This window comes from Miscanthus floridulus, chromosome 19 (genome assembly GCF_019320115.1).
Source record: "Miscanthus floridulus cultivar M001 chromosome 19, ASM1932011v1, whole genome shotgun sequence".
In the NCBI taxonomy this organism is placed as follows: domain Eukaryota; kingdom Viridiplantae; phylum Streptophyta; class Magnoliopsida; order Poales; family Poaceae; genus Miscanthus; species Miscanthus floridulus.
In genome coordinates, this window is record NC_089598.1 from 30,695,817 (window position 1) to 30,714,914 (window position 19,098).

Below are 19,098 nucleotides of genomic sequence, written 5' to 3' on the forward strand. Positions count from 1 at the left end.
GCTCATAAAAGCTATTTTTGATTCTCAAAATATGGTTTAAAAAGGATTCTCAAAATATATTTCGAAAAAAATAAATATTGAAAATAGTTTTAAAAGGTAGATTTCTAAAATCATCTATAAAGTTGAGAGTTTTCAAATTTAAATGGTTTTAAAATAGTTTGGAAAAGCTGTTTGATCCTTTTCTAAAAAGATAAATCTCTTTTATCCTTTTCTCCCTTCTTTCTTTATTTTTGGCCCGTCCGTGCTCTTGGCATGCTAACTACACGCGCTACCGGCCTGCTCCGCAGTCCGCCCGCCGGCCCAGCTCCTGCCTCTCTTTGAAGCCCAGCAAAACGGTCCGTCTCCCACGGCCTTTCCTCTGCGCCCGCGTGCTCTCCCTGTTGCGCCAAGGCCAGCAGCAGTGCGCAGCCTCGGCCCACCCCGCCCCCGCCTGTCTCAGCTCCCTCGCGTGCGCGCCCCCGATACTGGGCCTCGGCCAGCAAAAGCAGCGGCAGCCGCCCCACAGCCCGCACCCCGCCTCTGTGCTGCTGCCCGGCGGGCCCCGCTCGTCAGACACAGCCACCCCGCGCTGCCTCGGTCGCGCAGCCGCTGGCAGGTGGCCCCCACGCGTCAGCGACAGTGGACGTCGTCCCCAACCTCCCGCACGAAGCGGACGACGCCTCCGCCGCCACCGCTCGTATCTCCTAGGCCCGCGCGCGCCCCGAGGTTGGCCGTGCCTACATATCGAGGCTCCCCAGTGCGCTGCGCCGCCTCAGAAACCCTAGCCGCCCCTAGCCCTAGCGCTCCCTAGCTCCCGCACGCAGCTGCCGTCCGCAGAGATCCCGCCGCCACCGATCTCCGCAGTGGCCGCATCCCCGTCGATAAGAACCGGCCCACGAGCTCCGCGCCGAGGTGAGGAAGCCGCCGGTATCGCTCTCGTCCTCCCTCTCCCTCTCTTCTGTGCGCGGTAGCTCGCCGAAGCCGCCGCCTTTACCCGAGCCGCCCAGCCGCATCGTTCGCCGTCTCCGGCCGCCGTTCGTCGGCGAGATCCACCCAGTGGAGTTCGCCGTGTCGAACTCCGCGCCTCTGTGCCACCCGCATGCCTGGCAGAGCCCCCTAGGGCCTGCGCCGCCGTCTTCCGGCGATGCTCCGCCGCGCCTTGCGTTCCACCACCGCGAGCAGAGGAGCTGGCTGCCGCCGCCGCCAAGCCGGCCGAGCCCAGCCTCTGGCCTGCCAGCAGCACCCCCGTGCGCGCTGCCCGTCAGGCCGAGGCCGGCCACCCCACGGCCGCCGACCGCCCGACCCGCGCCCCTTCGCGCGCTGCCTCGCGCAGAGGCCGCCAACCGCCGTGGCCGCCGCCCCTTTTGCGGCCTGCAGCAGGCCGCCGCGCCGCTGGCCGCCACGGGCGAGCCCCGTGGGGTAGCGCCGCCGTCTGGCCGGCCGGGGAGCCCCTGGCCAGCTGCCCTCTCCCACGCCGAGGCCCCCTTCGTCTGCGTGAACGGTGCAACCATGGCCATGGGGAGGAGATGGATGGAGGTAGAATACGATGTTAATTACGAAATTGCCACTGACCGTTAAATCCCCTCTTTAAATCGGTTTAGCTCCATTTCGAGTCGTCCCGTTGCGTTAGATTCACGTCAGATGCGCTCTATGTCAGACTCGGTAGTCGTTTCTTCTTTCGACGACAGCTCTGGTTTCAATCCTTGTGCTCTCGCTCTCGCGATCGTAGCAATGAGTCGTGCCTTTTAGTACGCTCTTTTCATGCTTTTGTTGTGAGTGACGCGTTGTTCTTATTCGTGTTTGTTTGTTTGTTTTGCTTGGTTGGTACGAGTAGAGGAAGAGTGGTTCGTGAACGCTAAAGACCAGAAGCTATAGACCAGTAGCTGAAGACCTAAAGCGGAAGACTGAAAGCTGAAGATTGAATACTTTTGAGCAATATAGTCTGGAGGAAAGGCAAGTCCCCTTGACCATGTTCTTTATCTACTCGCTTTAATTCACTTTACATTGTATGCATGTGTCTTCATTTTGTAAACCCTAATGATTACCTAGACTTGCTGATTATTCTTTGTACCTAGGCTTACACATGGGTAGTTGTAGTCATGCTTAGCTGCTCCAACCCACAAATGACACACTAATTTAAGATCTGTAATCCTGACTAATGGCTTATGCAACTGATGATAAAAGTTGGCTTTTTAGCAGTATGGATCATGTTTAGGAGGAATGAGTACTTGAGCCCTTCTTCTTGGGGTACTTATGTCCGCCATCCCTAAAGACCGGTTCGTGGAGCGACCACCCAGGATATACCGTGCAACCTCAAGCCACATGGCTCTGGCTTAGTAAGATCTTCTTCTGCTAGTAGTGTGACAGCTTCCCGGGTAGGCACAAAGGGGGGGGGGGGGGGGGGGGGGTCTAAGTTATTAAGTGTGGTAGTCCGGGTGTCTCGCTAGGGAGTATGTACTAAAAACTCCAAAATGCCAAGACGCCAAACATACTAAACTTTTACCAAAACTCCAAAACGCCAAAGAAAAAGGACCGAAGGAGTATGTACTAAAAAACATTTGTATACAACCACAATGAAAATAGGAACTTATTGGAAAAAAACATTGTTGCACATATCAAATAATGAAATAGAAGAAAAATGACATACAACTAGTAAAGAAACAAACAATTGACAACTAGAAGCTTATTTGACTACAGTATTACATAAATCAAGAATGATAAATTTTATAAACAACATATGAACTAGAACAAAAGCTTCCTCTTGGCTTTGGGTTTAGATATATGTGTGGTCGTCGTCTTCGTGTGAGCCATTGTTAGGCTCATTCAGAAATGGACCTTGAACTTTGTTTAAGCCTTCACCTTTGTCTTCGGTGTCAGTAGACGAATCTTCTGACACTTCAGGGGTCGGTTCTTCATCATCTCTACTGTCGTAACAAAGATCATCATCGATCCTTCTCGGTTCGTTGTTGAACTTGTCAACGCCTGGAGGATCAATATTTTCCTCGCTTGGAGCAACATGAGGCTTAATATTTTTCTCCGTGTGAGAAGGATTCGACTGCTCTTTAGCTGGTGCGCTAATTAAATGGTTATCAGTCGGCCAAATGTACCTTGAATTGCTTGAGGTTGTATCCCCAACTTCTCCTAATGCTACACGGTTTCGACAATACTCTAGGTACCCCTCGCAGGATAGACCAGTGGGCTTGGGCACAGTGGAATTGTGGATGAAGCAAACAAAGATACGGATGAAGGGTGAGTTACAAATGAGAACAGGAGACTATGTAAGGATGAGTTACGAACAAGACCAAATTACGGAATGGTTGTGAACAATACTAAGTTACAGAGTGCTTAAAATAGCCAAGGATAATGAATGGCAGTGAGCCACAAGTGATTGTGAACAAGACAAGTTATGGAGTGCTTAAAATAGCCAAGGAGAGTGAATGGTTGCAAGCGACGAGTGGTTGCGAACAAGACCAAGTTACGAAGTGCTTAAAATAATCAAGGAGAATGAATGGGTGCGAGCCACGAGTGGTTGAGAACAAGACCAAGACTAAATTATGGTGCCCTTAAAATAGCCAAGGAGAATGAATGGGTGCATATATGCATTGAGCCACAAGTGGCTACGAACAAGATCAGTTGCAGTGTACTTAAAATAGGCATGAAAAAGAGCGAATGACTTCATGTACGCAGTTAGCCACAAGTGGCTGCGAAGGACGCAATGGTGAACCTAGTATTTGTTTAAATAAGTTAGAGAAGTATATATATTCGTAGGTGAAGCGTATTGATATATCAAAACTAGAAAAGAGGAGCAACATGGCAGGTAGAAGTGAGGGGGACAAAGGAACAAAAGAAGAAACTTATAGTGACGAGGAGGGTGAATATGCCACAAGACATTGACGTGCAAGCAAGCTCATGGGATAAGCAATGAAAATCATTTGAGAAGGAAGTAAATCTAAAAAAAAGTATAGGAAATGCCTGGATCAACTACAATAGGTCACTTCCTTGGATGGGTGTAAAGACAAGTAGGATGCAAACACGGAAGGAAAGGTGAGTTGTTTACTTGAATCATATATTATTGGATGGTGCGATTCGAATCGTTTAATACAAATTTGATGAGAAAGGGGCTAAATTTGGTGCACCTATATTAAATTTGTATGATACTTGCGTGGTTTGAAATGAGAAATGGAGATGAAGAAATTACAATTGGAGATGAAAAACCAAGACCACGAACCTGCAAATTGTGAGTTTCCAATAAAGATGCAGATGGAGTTAGGCCGTGTTTGGAAGCGCTTGTTTGATAATCTATTGTAATCTGAAGTTCTTGTAATAAACTGCATTATAAAAAATCTGCGGTCTATATAATCTAGGCATTTGCCAGTCCTGATTATTTTTCATAAGTTCTTTGTGTCCTGAGTATAAAATAACAGGTATGCCTTTGAGGCTAAGATATCTTATTTATGAACTGAATATAAGACGTTAATAACTAATTCAAAGAAAATCATAAAATAAAAAAATGGAGCAATTATAAAATGGTCCTGACATTTGGATTTAAGACGTACGTGCCAACAATTCACAGCCCATGTGGGTAATTCGAGCCTAGGTGGTATCACTGGAGGTGGGAAAAATCTACTTGCGGTAAAGAAATGGGATGATGGACTTGCGTTGCAAGATTGTGGAGGCATAGTGGAAAAGCCGATTCCTCTTGTCATAGGCGGTCTAAACAATCAAAAAATAATCTACGAGTTTGGGTTGGATTTTTGCTTAATTCCATCTAGAATCTGATTTTAATCATATCAAAACAAGCCCTTAGAAGCAACATTGGATGACAAGTTAATGTGAGCAGGACTACATTCAAATGAATTTTACTATGTTGTCATACCTTCAGATAATTCGCGCATTCGGAATAGGTCTGCATTCAAATGACACCAACATTATGAGAACCTGAGATGAACCAGCAGTACGGTGTTGCGGCTGAGATTCTAAGGCGCCTAGTGGATTTATGTTAGAACTCATGCAAATGGCGTTCTAAGAAGGAAATGGGGAATTATTTAACACATGAACGCACTGAAAGTACAGTTGGATATATACATGGTAAATTTAAGACAACAATGTAATGTGAGATACATGTTGCTAAAAGAATGACCGACTATATCATAGGATGGTAAGAAGGATGGAACTCTCCAAGACGGAACTAAAAAGAAAACATAATGCGGAGATTGCAAGGTGACAAAAATGGTTGGGTCAATTGGTTACTATGCCAAGATAAAATTGAATGGGTGCATGTAGTTTGACTGCGAACAAACCATGCCCATTTTAGAACCTCCTTGATGTAGCTTTCTCGCAGGCTTTTATGCCGAGCCATTCATGCATAAGTATAAGAAAGAGAGAGATGTTTATCAATGCATACTCACCATAACACATTACTTCTAATTCGATTATTAGTACTTCATGGTCACACATTAGTACCGGAGACAACGTGATATGGAGGGAAGAAGGAAGGCATCTAGTAAGGAAAAAATTGAGGAAACAAGGCAAAATGGAGTGGGCATCGATAAGGGAAAGGTTGGAAAGGTTATAGCTCGCGTGAATTCATTTTGTTTTGTTTTGATTGGGAGTTTTGTGATGAGTATACGAATCACAAAGGAGGTTTACAAGTCAAACGAAAATGTAAGGAACTGACATGGAATAGATGTTTATGAGGTGCTATGCCTGGTTGATGGAGAGTTACCACCGGGTACTAGCGTGGAATGGATCAACGAAGGCTGAGATAACCACAATGAGTGTCGATCTACATGGCTTTAGTTAGTTAAAGGGTATATACACAAAGTGCTTTAGTTAGTTAAAGGGCATATACACAAAGTATATAATGTTAGAAGAGTTAACACTTTGTGGTTAATAAAATAACAATATTTAATTATCAATCCTACAAAACCGTATGACTAAATTTGTCGTTAATCATAACATTTTGTTTATCAAACCATAAATATAGTCTCATGTCCATCCATGGATCCTTATAACTTTTATTTGGCCCATGACATAACACTATGTCATGTGTGCTGAACAAAAAATCTTGCTCATCTTTATCTCGACAACAATTCAACTTTTTTCACCCTCACAATGACAAAAATTTCTACGCTTCCACTCCCTTTGTTAATTGTTGTTCCTTATTACAAATCACCATGAACATCCTTCAACTTCAATACATTGATGCCTTATTGATCAAATTCATTGTTTTATTACATTTTTATCTATTCTTCCTTATCTTACTTGTAACCTCTTCCTCTTGGTTATCTTCCACACCCTACATTATTTTATTGACCACAAAGTGGTAATGCCTCTAACCTTATATACTTTGTGTATGTATATGCCCTTTAACTAACTAAAGCCATGTGGATCAACACTCAGTGTGGTCATCTCAGCCTCCGTTGATCCATTCGGTGGTAACTCTCCGTCAACCAGGCATAGCCCCTCATAAACATCTATTCCATGCCCGTTCTTTACATCTTCGTTCCACTTGTAAACCTCCTTTGTGATTCAAAACTTTGTTAGTATACTCATCACAAAACTCCCAATCAAAACAAAACAAAATGAATTCACGCAAGCTATAACCTTTCTAGCCTTTCCCTTGTCGATGCCCACTCCATTTTGTCTTTTCTCCTCAATTTTTTCCTTGCTAGATGTCTCCTTCCCTCAATATCGCGTTGTCTCCAGTACTAATGTGCGACCAGAAGGTACTAATGATCGAATCTAAAGTAATGTGTTATGGTGAGTATGCATTAATAAACAACATTCTCTTTCTTATACTTATGCTTGAACCACTCAACATAAAAGCCTGCGGGAAAGCCGCATCAAGGAGGTTAAAAATTGGCATGGTTCACAGCCACTTGTGTTGTTCCCGGTCAAACTAATGCACCCATTCAACTTTTTATCCAGCCTAAAACATACTTTTTCACAACTATTTTTGTCATCATTCAATCTCCGCACTATGTTTTCTTCTCAATTCCGTCTTGGAGAGTTTCATCCTTCTTACCAGCATATGATATAATTCGTCATTTTTTCAACATGTATCTCACATTACACTGTTGTCTTAAATTTACCATGTATATATCCAACTGTACTTTCAGTATGTTGGTGTCATTTGAATGCATACCTATTCCGAATGCACGAAGGATTTCATTTGAATGCAGACCTGCTCACATCAACTTGTCATCTAGTGTTGCTTCTAAGGGCTTGTTTCGGTATGATTAAAATCAAATCTTAGATGGAATTAAGCGAAAGTCCCACCCAAACTCGTAGATTATTTTTTGATTGTTCAGACCGCCCGAGGCAATAGGAATCAACCTTCCACTATGCCTCCACAATCCTGCAACGCAAGTCTACCATCCCATTTCTTTACCGCAAGAAGATTTTCCCACCTCCAGCGATGCCACCTGGGCTCAAACTACCCACTTGGTTGCGGATTGCTGGTATGTATGTCCTAGCCTATGTTAAATCCAAATGCCAGGACCATTTTATAATTTACTCCATTTATTTATTTTATGATTTTCATCTCCAATTGTAATTTCTTCATCTCCATTTCTCATATCAAATCCTGTAAGTATGATACAAATTTAATATAGGTGCGCCAAATTTAACCCCTTTCTCATCAAATTTGTATTAAACAATTTGAATCGAAGCATCCAATAATATATAATTCAATTAAACAATTCAACTTTCCATCCGTGTTTTCATCCTCCTTGTCTTTACACCCATCCAAGAATGTGATCTTTTCTAGTTGACCTAGACATTTCATATATTTTTTTGGACTTACTTCCTTCTTGGATGATTTTCATTGCTTCTTCCATGAGCTTGCTTGCACACCAATGCTTTGTGCCATATTCATCCTCCTCGTCACTATAAGTTTCTTCTTTTTTTCCTTTGTCACCCTCACTTCTACCTGCCATGTTGCTCCTCTTTTCTAGTTTTAATATATCAATACGCTTCACCAATGAATATATATACTTCTCTAACTTATTTAAACAAATACAAGGTTCACCATCGCATCCTACGCAGCCACTTGTGGCTAACTGCGTACATGAAGCCATTCACTCTTTTTCATGCCTATTTTAAGCACACTGCAACTGATCTTGTCCGTAGCACTTGTGGCTCATTGCATACGTATACATGCAACCATTCATTCTCCTTGGCTATTTTAAGGACATCGTAACTTGTCTTTGTCTTGTTCGCAACCACTCGTGGCTCGCACCCATTCATTCTCCTTGGTTATTTTAAGCACTCCATAACTTGGTCTTGTTCGCAACCACTTGTCGGTTGCAACCATTCATTCTTCTTGTATTTTAAGCACTCCGTAACTTGGGTCTTGTTCGCAACAACTCTTCGCTCGCAGCCATTGATTCTCCTTGGCTATTTTAAGCACTCCGTAACTTGGTCTTGTTCGCAACCACTCGTGGCTCACTGCAATTCATTATCCTTGGATATTTTAAGCACTTTGTAACTTGGTCTTGTTCACAACCATTTGGAAACTTGGTCTTGTTTGTAACTCATCCCAAGTGTACAAGTCACACTACATCCATAGTTTTCTATTCTCATTTGTAATTCACCTTTCATTCGTATCTTTGTTTGTTTCACCCACAATTCCTCCATGCCCAAGCCCCTGGTCTCTCTTGCAAGGGGTACCTGGAGTATTGTCAAAACCGTACAGCATTACGAGAAATTGGGGATACAACCTCAAGTAATTTAGGGTACATTTTGCCGACTAACAACTATTTAGTTAGTGCGCCACCTAAAGAGCAGCCGAATCCTTCTCACATGGAGGAAAGTACTAAGCCTCTTGTTGCTCTAAGCGAGCAAAATATTGATCCTTCGGTTGTTGACAAGTTCAACAACAAACCCACAAGATCGACGATGACCTTTATTATGACAATAGTGATGATGATGAACCGACCCCTGAAGTGTCGTAAGATTCGTCTACTGACACCGAAGACGAAGGTGAAGACTCAAACAAAGGTCAGCGTCCATTTCTGAATGAGCCTAACAATGGCTCACACGAAGACGATGACCACACATATATCTAAACTTAAAGCCAAGAGGAATCTTTTGCTCTAGTTCATATTTTGTTTATAAAATTTAGCATTCTAGATTTATGTAATATTCTATTCAAATAAGCTTCTAGTTGTCAATTGTTTGTTCCTTTACCAGTTGTATGACATTTTTCTTTTTTTCATTTTTTCATATGTACAACAATAATTTTCCTTTTTCAATAAGTTGCTATTTTCGTTGTGGGTGTAGACAAATGTTTTTTAGTACATACTCCTTCCGGTCCTTTTTCCTTGACGTTTTGGAGTTTTGGTAAAATTCTAGTATGTTTGGCGTACGGGGTTTCCAATGAGCTTCAAAGGACCACTAATCAATTTGGATCATGGCAGCCTAAGTATATTCGTGGTGTTTACCATGCTCTCTTTGGTTCTACACTACTGTCGATACAGGACCCACAGGATACCCCGCAAGGGAGAGAGAAGATCTAGTTCGACTAGGATTCTTCCCATGTAAATCTTAGTAGTAGAACTATTAAGTAATCCTACCAGGAAATCTCATTGTAAACCGACTAGGACTCTGGCTTCCTGACTATATAAAGGAGGGCAGGGCTCCTGTCAAGAAGAGATAGATGATAATCAATCCAACGCAAAGGCTTACGGCCGACTGGACGTAAGGTTATTACTCGATCTACGATCGAGGGCCTGAACCAGGATAAATCGACTGTCTCTTGCGTTAACCACCAAGTTCAGCATACACCGAAGCCCGAACATACTGCCCCGGGTACCCCCGTGGCAGGCTATCGGTGGTGAAACATCGACAGCTGGCGCGCCAGGTAGGGGATTTCGGCGACTTTGCATCCGAGAGCTCGATGGACCTCGACAACATAGTCTTCCCGACGAGATCAACTTTCATCTTCGGCTCATGGATCTGCGAGGCAGACAACAACGGCAAGCTTCAAAGCCATCTCCTCGAAGATCCAGATCATCTTAAAGAAGTTCCTATTTCAACAACTGCAACGGATCAGCTCACCAGAAGATTCGCGCAGCTCATAGTATCCGATTCAAATCAGATTTCACGACCACTCGTATCCGATTCGAATTCAAGCTCCAAGGCGAAGTTTTATCCGAGTGCTTTCAAGAAACCGAGTTCTTTTTGGCAAGATTCCAGAGCACAACCCAAAACAACTCAGATTACCCCCAGAGTTCTCTCAAGAAGTCGAGTTCTTTTCCATTTGGGCTCGACAACATGGCAAAATCCTATCAGGGACAGTTCGAAAGATCTTTCAATCCTAGATTCGGGATACCACTGATAGGAGCTCAGGAGGGTCTCGTGCTAACGATAACATCGCAGGACTGTATCATCCACTGGCCGGGTTCTGTTCCTGAGGGTAGCGGAACCCAACTAGTTGGCACAACAACAACAGCTATTCTACCTTACCAAGAAGGAGACTCGATCTACGACACCGAGGCATCTACTAAAGTTATCAGCGACTCCGTCAGCATGAAAACTAACGCCAATAACAGAACGACTCACGCATGAGAAGTGCTCATGGTTCGACGTCCGCGGTCACCATTAAATCCCCCGGAAGCACCTGATGTCAGATCATCAGATGAATCAGAATCCAACATATCACCCTTTGCCCAGGGCTACGATGGAGAAACCGATAGTCAGAAACAAGCTAGAGAAAGAAAAAACAAGTTGAAGCAAGGGCGCCAACACCGTGCTAGGCAGCGCAGGGAAGCTTGGATTAGATACGAGTCAGAATTGGCTGAGTACGACAAAAGAAAATCGCAACGAGAAGTTGAAGGAAGACGCACGGCCAATACGCCTTACGATAAGATTCGAGAAGCCTTAGAAGAACTCGGAGCAACTTCACATCCTGGTGAGAAGTATGAACAGCTCCAGGACTTGCTCCGATCGACGATCCCGAGAACGCATGAAGAGAAAGCTCGATCAAGACTACCCGCCAGATCAACAACCCACCGGCAAGAAGATCAAAATCAAAGGAAATCCGCTTTCGAAAGACTTGGGCTGGGTGGAAGCCACGACGGAGGAAGTAGGAAGGAACATAATCAAGGCCACCGATTTGAACAACTAAGGAAGACTAGGAGCAGGGTACCTACCTAGACAACCTCGCAAGATTGTTCCCATTAGAACAATAGTTGGCCAGAAGAAGGTGCCGAATCTGAATTCAAAGAAACCAAGGCACACGACAGGTTCCCCTGTTTCGCGAACAGGCTTGCATTGGTACGATTACCTTACAAATTCAAACCATCTAACCACTCCAAGTATGATGGCAAAACTGAACCAAGGCAATGGCTCAGAATATATTCATAATCAATTGAACTAGCCAGAGGAGACGACGATATCAAAACCCTTTTCTTTCCCATGGCACTGGAGGCCATGCCCCTCCAATGGTTCGACAAACTGAACCCAGGATCTATCAGAGATTGGGAGGATTTGCAAAGAGCTTTTTGTGAGAATTTCGCAGGAATCATTACACACCCAATCACTCATGCAGAACTAAAAGGACTCAAGCAAAAGGGAGGTGAAAGTCTTAGAAATTACTATCGACGATTCGGCGAACTACGAGCTCAAGTGCATGACATAACCGAACGAGAAGTAATTGAAGCTTTCTCTCACGGAATCATGGCTAGGTGGCAATTTCAAGACTTCTGCAAAGAAAATCCGAGAAACAATGAAGAATTCAGACGTACAGTAGAAAAGATGATTACTGCAGAAGAAAAAACACGAGAGAGGTTCCCGGACAGAAGCAACCAGGACAACTCAGACAAGCAAAATCACCAAAATAGCAGACATCAAGAAAGAAAACGTAGACCAGACAATACTGTGGCAATGGCCGACAAATCAAAGAAGTTTCCCAAACCCAGAAGATATGATGACATTGAAAACATACGTTGCCCATTGCACCCTAGTGGGAGGCACACCATCGGAAATTGCTACACTTTCAATGATCGATACACAAGAAAAGATAGTAAGGAAAACACCAAAGAGGACAATCAGAAAAGAGAAGAAGACAACCACGAGGATAAAGGATTCCAAAAACCCAGGGGAACGGTAGCAGTGATTTTCTCAGGGGCTCCGGATTGCAGAAGCAAACATCAAGAAAAACTAGCACTGCGGACCATTATGACAGCAGAACCGGCTACACCAAGATACCTCAATTGGTCACAGTATCCTATCCAATTTACCAGAGAAGACCAATGGACTAGCGTGGGAAACGTAGGCCATTATCCACTGGTTCTAGATCTGACTATTGCTGGTATGACCGTCACCAAAGTACTAATCGATGGAGGAGCTGGACTCAACATCATCTTTTCAGAAACTCTAAGGAAAATGGGACTACAACTCGCCGGGATGATTACGCCAACAAGCACACCTTTTTACGGAATAGTACCCGGCAAAGCAGCCATGCCACTCGGACAAATTACTTTACCTGTTACCTTTGGAACTCCTTCAAACTACCGAACAGAGTTTATCAAATTTGAAGTCGCTGACTTCGATTCGTCATATCATGCAATCCTCGGACGTCCAGCACTGGCCAAATTCATGGCAATACCACATTATCCGTACTTACTGCTTAAGATGCCAGGACCCAACGGTATCCTTTCTCTTCGAAGCAATTTGAAGCGCGCTTTTGACTGCGACGTTTAGGCAATCCAAATTGCAGCTAAAGCGCAAGCCGACAATGGAAGAAAAGAAATAGCTGCAATCGCTGCAGAGACAAGCTAAGAAGAATTAGAAATACCGGCTAAAAAGCCTAGCATCACCGCACCACCAAAAAAAGCCGACGTCAAGCAAATCGACTTAGGCACAGGCGATACCTCCAAGACAGCAACCATCAGTGCTCACCTCTCGGCAAAATAGGAACTCGCGCTCACCAACTTTCTTTGGGACAACAAAGATATCTTCGCTTGGAAGCCGGCCGACATGCCAGGAGTCCCAAGGGAGTTGGCTGAGCACAGAATTGATGTTAACGAAAGCTCCAAGCCTGTAAAGCAACGGCTACGACGATTCTCACCCGACAAGAAGGCAGCAATTAAAAAGGAAATAACAAAACTGATGGCAGCCGGATTCATCAAGGAGATCCTTCATCCAGATTGGCTAGCAAACCCGGTCCTTGTGCAGAAGAAAAACATGGACGAGTGGCGTATGTGCGTCGATTACACAGATCTCAACAAACATTGCCCAAAAGATCCGTTCGGGCTACCACGCATTGACCAGATAGTTGACTCGACAGCAGGATCTGCGCTATTATCTTTTCTCGATTGCTATTCAGGATATCACCAGATCGCACTAAAAGAAGAAGACCAGAGCAAGACATCTTTCATCACCCCGTTTGGTGCCTACTGCTACAAGACCATGTCGTTTGGACTAAAGAATGCTGGCGCCACGTACCAAAGAGCTATCTAGACTTGCCTTGGGAATCAAATCGGTGAAAATGTGGAGGCATACGTGGACAATGTGGTGGTGAAAACAAAGAACCCAGACACTCTAATTGAAGATTTAAAGCAAACCTTCGAAAACTTGAAGAAATGGAGATGGAAATTGAACCCAAATAAATGTGTATTTGGAGTTCCCTTAGGACAACTACTCGGATTTTTGGTCAGTCAGCGCGGGATCGAAGCCAGCACCAAGCAAATTCAAGCTATAACAGAAATGGGCCCACCTAGAAGTGTCAAAGATGTGCAGAAACTAACAGGATGCATGGCGTATGTAGCTCGGCGATCAGTTGGCATGAAAATATATTTATGTTTAATATAAACTGCTCGAACAGTTAGTGTGTAGCTGAGTCTCCAGCCCTAGCTAGCCCATAGTCCATAACGTCGAGCGCGGAGTCCATGCACGTGTAGGAGGAACAGGCGTGACCAAGGAGCCGCTACCGACCACCCATAACACAGAGCGCGGAGCCCGTAGCACGTGTAGGGAGGAGCTGGAGACAGGGCCGTCTCTAGAGGCGTCCGAGCATCAATAGGATTGTTCGGGGGTTCGGAAAATCGTTTGGAGAGCAAACATGGAGAAAACAGTTTGGAGAAACATTATGACGATATACGGAGATTGGAGAATATTTAGAAGAATATTAAAATGTGACTTAGCTTTAGACGGAGCGTTGGTCGGCGGCGTATGTCGTTGTCTGGTCGGCGTTGACGGCGAGCACCTAGCGGGTGGTGAGTTGTTGGTGAAGACGACCTCGGAGGTGGTTTTGAGATCGGATCTGCTGTCGCAGGGGCTGGTGTAGCAGCGATGAATCGTCATCGTGGACCGGAATGGATCTCCACGAGATTTACGACGAGAACGCGTTGTTGATTTGAGGTCCATCTGGCTCGCCATGGATCAAGTGCACACCCCTACCTAGCACGCCAACTATCGACAGAATATCATCGGCAGTCCACCGAGGGGTATCCCGCGATGGTAGATTTGTCGGTGGGGGTGTGCGTAATCAAGAACCGGATGGTGACACAAGACGCAGAGACAGCGATTTAGGCAGTTTGGGCCATCTGATCGACGTAATACCCTACGTCTTATGTATTTGGTGTATTGTATTGATCTGGACGACCAAGTAGATGTATGTATCCTATCCGCTAGGGGACCCCTGCCTCTCCTTATATAGTCTGGAGAGACAGGGTTACAAGTAAAGTATCCTATTTGATACTATACAATGTCTTGCGGTGCATGCCGAGCAGCGTCATGCACGCCTTGATCTTGTGGGCCGGGCCACCTCCGATGGTGTAGCCCATGTCTTGGGGGCCATACCCCCACATCATCCTTGAGCCCCAAATTCATTGGCTTCAGCTTTGAAGCCGTGTTGCTCATCTTCAAAATGTGCTCTCTGATACCACCACCAGTATATTTTTTATTGAACAATTTCTTGATCAATGTACTAGCATAAGCCTTTGAAGAGCCAGTGAACCGACTCTCCACCTTCTTTAGGTACTCCGTGGCGGTATCACAGTCTGGGATAGACCTCCTTATAACATCTGAGATTGTGGACTTAGCCACCATCAAGCACTTGCGGTTTGATATGTCCCATTTCTTACGCTCAAGATCATACTTCATGCGCACTTCTACATAATCTCATTGTCGAGCAGTGAAATCAGCATCAGATTCATTTTCTTCCCTCACCGGGTCCACTGGCCCAGTAGGACATGGGGAGGTGAGCGCTAAGTCATTCTCGGACAGCGCAAGTGTGAGCTCATACTTCTCTTGTCATACTCTATAATTGCCCCCTTCTAGTGGTGGTATGTGCGAGATGAATGCCATTGGGTTGAGTCCTAAAAAACATCGTCAGAGATAGTGAGAAAATTATGACATTATAATTGCATGCTTTAATTTAATATTGGTCAAAATTAAAACATACAATATTCTTATACACTAATTCTACATCACCGTTGGGCAGAAATAGAATTAATGCATAAAAAACTTATGATTAAACATTATAATATTGCTATTATCAACGTTGGTCAGAAAAATAACAATATTATAATTTACTAATTAAAATTTGACTACTCTTCAAATTAAATTCTCCTGTTGGTTCGAAATTAATTAGAAGATTATTAACTTTAATATTGCAGCGGAAACATAAAAAAATCATTATCTATTTTTCAGAAGCATTGAACTTTTCTTAACTATTCTCTGAAAAATTATCCCGTTGGTTCAAATTTAAATAGAGACAAATATCATCAAAATTGCTTCTAAAAAATAAAACATGAACTCATAGATTACTGTTCATGTGGCCCAAACCAGCTAAAATAGCGAAATCCGGCGCGGCCTGCATTGTTCGCACGCGCGCTGTGCTTCCCAGACCACAACCTGGGTCTGGGCCAACAAAGCCGCCCGCCGCGCGCGCCCGCCTAGGCCAAAACTCGGTCTAGTGAATCGTGACCGTCAGATTGCATCCGATGGCTACGTGCTTGGATCGGGGATATAAAGCCGATGCCGCGGTGACCCCGGTGAAACCCTAGCCCATTCTCTTCTACCCTTTCTCTCTCTTTGCCTCGCTCCTTTCTCTCCTCAGCATAGCAGCAGCGAGCAACCGAGCGAAGGGAGAGAGCATGGCGTTGTTGCCGGCCCCTTCGTCGGCACGCGTGCTCCCCCACGCGGGTGAGCGCGCCGCCGTTGACTGGACTAACGACGGCGCCCTTGGTCGGAGCTCGCACAAGACCTGCCTTGCTTAGCCTTCTTGCGCGCCGGTGAGGCGGCAGCGCGGTGCACGGCGAGGTAGGCCTCTTCCCCCTTTCCCTTTCTTCTTCTTCGCCTAGATTTTGCTTCTCGAATTTGGCCGATTTGGGGATTAGGGTTTGATTAGGGTTAGGGTTTCACTCACTTTGCTTCTTCCCCGAGTATGATTCACGGGTTAGGGCTCGGCTTCGCGTGCCGAGACTCTTTTCTCTTCTCTGTGCGTCACCCGATTAGGGTTAGGGTTCAGTGACCCTCTGTTTAGATCTGAAAACAAATATATCACCTCCTTCTAGTTGCTACTCGGTTTTCTTATCCGATATGCTAGATCTACACCTAGTTAGGCATCTGATACCTTTGTTAAACCTAATGCAGGATCTCTAGGCATAAATCTAGCATGTCTACTTGCATTTTGAATAAACCATGAGTCCTAGAAACATCTACTAGTACTGGATTAGAGATAGAATGAGAGAGAGAGGTGAAAGGGTGCAAACCATCGGCCGCCTTGGATGAAGACAGGCTCACCATTGCAATGCTTGGCGATAACCCGATGGCGGTGCTGAGTCGAAAGGCGGCGATCTAATAGCGGCGTTGTCCAGGGGTCGGTGTAGAGGTCGCAGGGCAGCCCAGCGTCGTAGCAGCCCTTCGATGTGATGCAGAGGAGGTGGCGGCGCTTCCCGTCGCTGGCAGCACCCCCTCTGTGATCGATTAAGGTTTAGGACTGTAGGTGGGGTGCTAGGCGGCTCAGGCGAACCTCGTGCTCGGCACCCGGCCCCCACCTCCTATTTATGGCGATGTGCGACAGGGGCCCACCAACCATATTAGGGTTGGGCGCCCCCGATCAGGGCGTAGATCCAAGGACACAATAGACCATTGGTGGAGATCAACTAACAGACCCGTCCTTCGTCACCACCTACGGCACTAGGGACCTCTGCTATAGGTAAACAAACAAAAAATCTTATGAGTGTAGATACGTCCCTGATCTCTCATTCATCTTTGCCAATGCAAATTACCCTGATTTTTTTTCCAGAAAAAGGAGGATCAAGCGTGCAGGGCGGCGGCGGTGGCGGCGATGTAGAAGCGACTGCTGTTCTGACCTTGCGCGAAAAAAAGAGCTGCCGCAAACAAAATGGTAGAAAATCCAAATTGGTTTCTCTTTGTTTTGGGGAATCCAAATTGGTTTCTCAAGGTGGTCCATGAGAATAGCAGATGCATACCTAAAAGTAGGTAAGGTAAGCTCAGAAGAATTGAATATTTTTCCATGCTCCAAGGTTGTGTTTGGATCTCATAGCAAAACTTTAGTCCTGCACTTTTAACTTTTTTTACCATAGGGATCTAAACAGAGGGCTAAAAGTGAGCAAATGGCTAAAAACTGGACTAAAATTTTTTGTTCCCAAAGAGACCTTAAACTAGGTTAAACTCCCTCGGGGCGGGCGCTGGACGCCCCTATCCCTTGCCACTCGCATGTATGGCCGTGCATGGATAATTAAATGAGGGTAAATCAGTCATTGTAGATTAGAGGACTAAAGTTTAGCCCATGAATCCAAACAGCCCAGCAGGACTAAAGTTTAGGGGTACGTGTTTGGATCACTAGTCAAGGACTAAAGTTTAGCGTGTTTGGATCACTAGTCCAAGGACTAAAGTTTAGCCCCTAAAGTTTAACCCTGCTGGTCTGTTTGGATCTATGGGCTAAACTTTAGTCCTCTAATCTACAATAACTGAGTTATCCTCATTTAATTATCTATACACGGCCATGCATATGAGCGGCAAGGGGTATAGGGTGTCCAGCGCTCATTCCGATGAAGTTTAGCCCAGTTTATGGTCTCTTTGGAAGCAAAAGATTTTAGCCCAATTTTTAGTCATTTGCTCACTTTTAGCCCTCTATGTTTGGCTCCCCCATGACAAAAAAAAATGTCTAAAAATACGAGGCTAAAGTTTTATCGTGGGATTCAAAGAGGTAGACCCGTCTCAATGGCTATTTTATAGGAGTTTTATGCACGTTAAATGAGATGCCACCTCAGTAAGACAATGACATGAAAAAAAATCTAGAGAGAGAGAGGGTAGTCGTTTCGTCACGGTGAAAATAGTCCACACCGTTTCCAAGACGTCGGAAACTGGGTGAAACACCTAAGGCCTCTCCGTGCCATCTTCGTTGATTTTCCCGATCCGGTGTGGCTGGCCGCACGATGGTGCCCGTCCTCCTGCCATCGTCTGTACTAGAAGACATGAGATTGTGGCCATCATCTGCCATCGTCCGTACTAGCCTACTAGAAGCCATGATTAACTTCCTCTCCGTTAAAAAGACAAAATAAATAAAACTGAGTAAAGAAGCAGATTTACCTTCTTTCTTCTGCTATCTTTTTGAGTTGTAGACGCTTTCGGCTCTCGTTCAAGCAGTATTTTTATCTGAATGCAAGAATAAAATGACTACATAGTTTACATTGCATATATCATATATGATCATGATACTATTCAAGAATTAAATGCTACAATTAACCTATGAAACAGTGAAACAAACTTATGCATTAAGAGAGGCTGTTTCATTCATCTGAAAAGTTGTCATAGCAGTCTTGGAAACTGTGAGGTCAAACTTCCATTCAGGCTGGCCTTACTAGAGAGAGTAAATAACAAACCAAAGGAAGGTGGAAATGAGTAGCCATAACACTTCTTTTTTCTAAACAGCATATTGAGATGTGAAAATAGTACTTTGAATGGGGAATTTTTTAAAACACCACTCAAATGTGAAGTATAACGGACTTTGTAGCCCTAATAAATAACATCTGTTCCCTGGGTTTGGAGGAGGGTGACTTTCCTTATGCAAGCTAGATGCAAGCACAAATTAAGTTACAATAAAATGACAAAATAAAACAATAGTATATAGTTAAGGGC

The 19,098-nt window shown here is 44.6% G+C and overlaps 1 long non-coding RNA gene across 2 annotated transcripts in view; it reads left to right on the forward strand.

Moving 5' to 3' along the window:
• The first annotated feature begins 204 nt into the window (after positions 1-204).
• LOC136529280 (uncharacterized) overlaps positions 205-19,098 on the forward strand; it is a 33,093-nt gene continuing 14,199 nt past the window's right edge. Inside the window, exons 1-3 of one of the 2 annotated variants that reach the window (XR_010777246.1) lie at positions 205-906; positions 1,814-1,932; positions 17,240-17,441. This is a non-coding gene — a long non-coding RNA (uncharacterized lncRNA). The remainder of the gene's footprint in view (positions 907-1,813; positions 1,933-17,239; positions 17,442-19,098) is intronic. The other variant, XR_010777247.1, reaches the window with a different exon arrangement.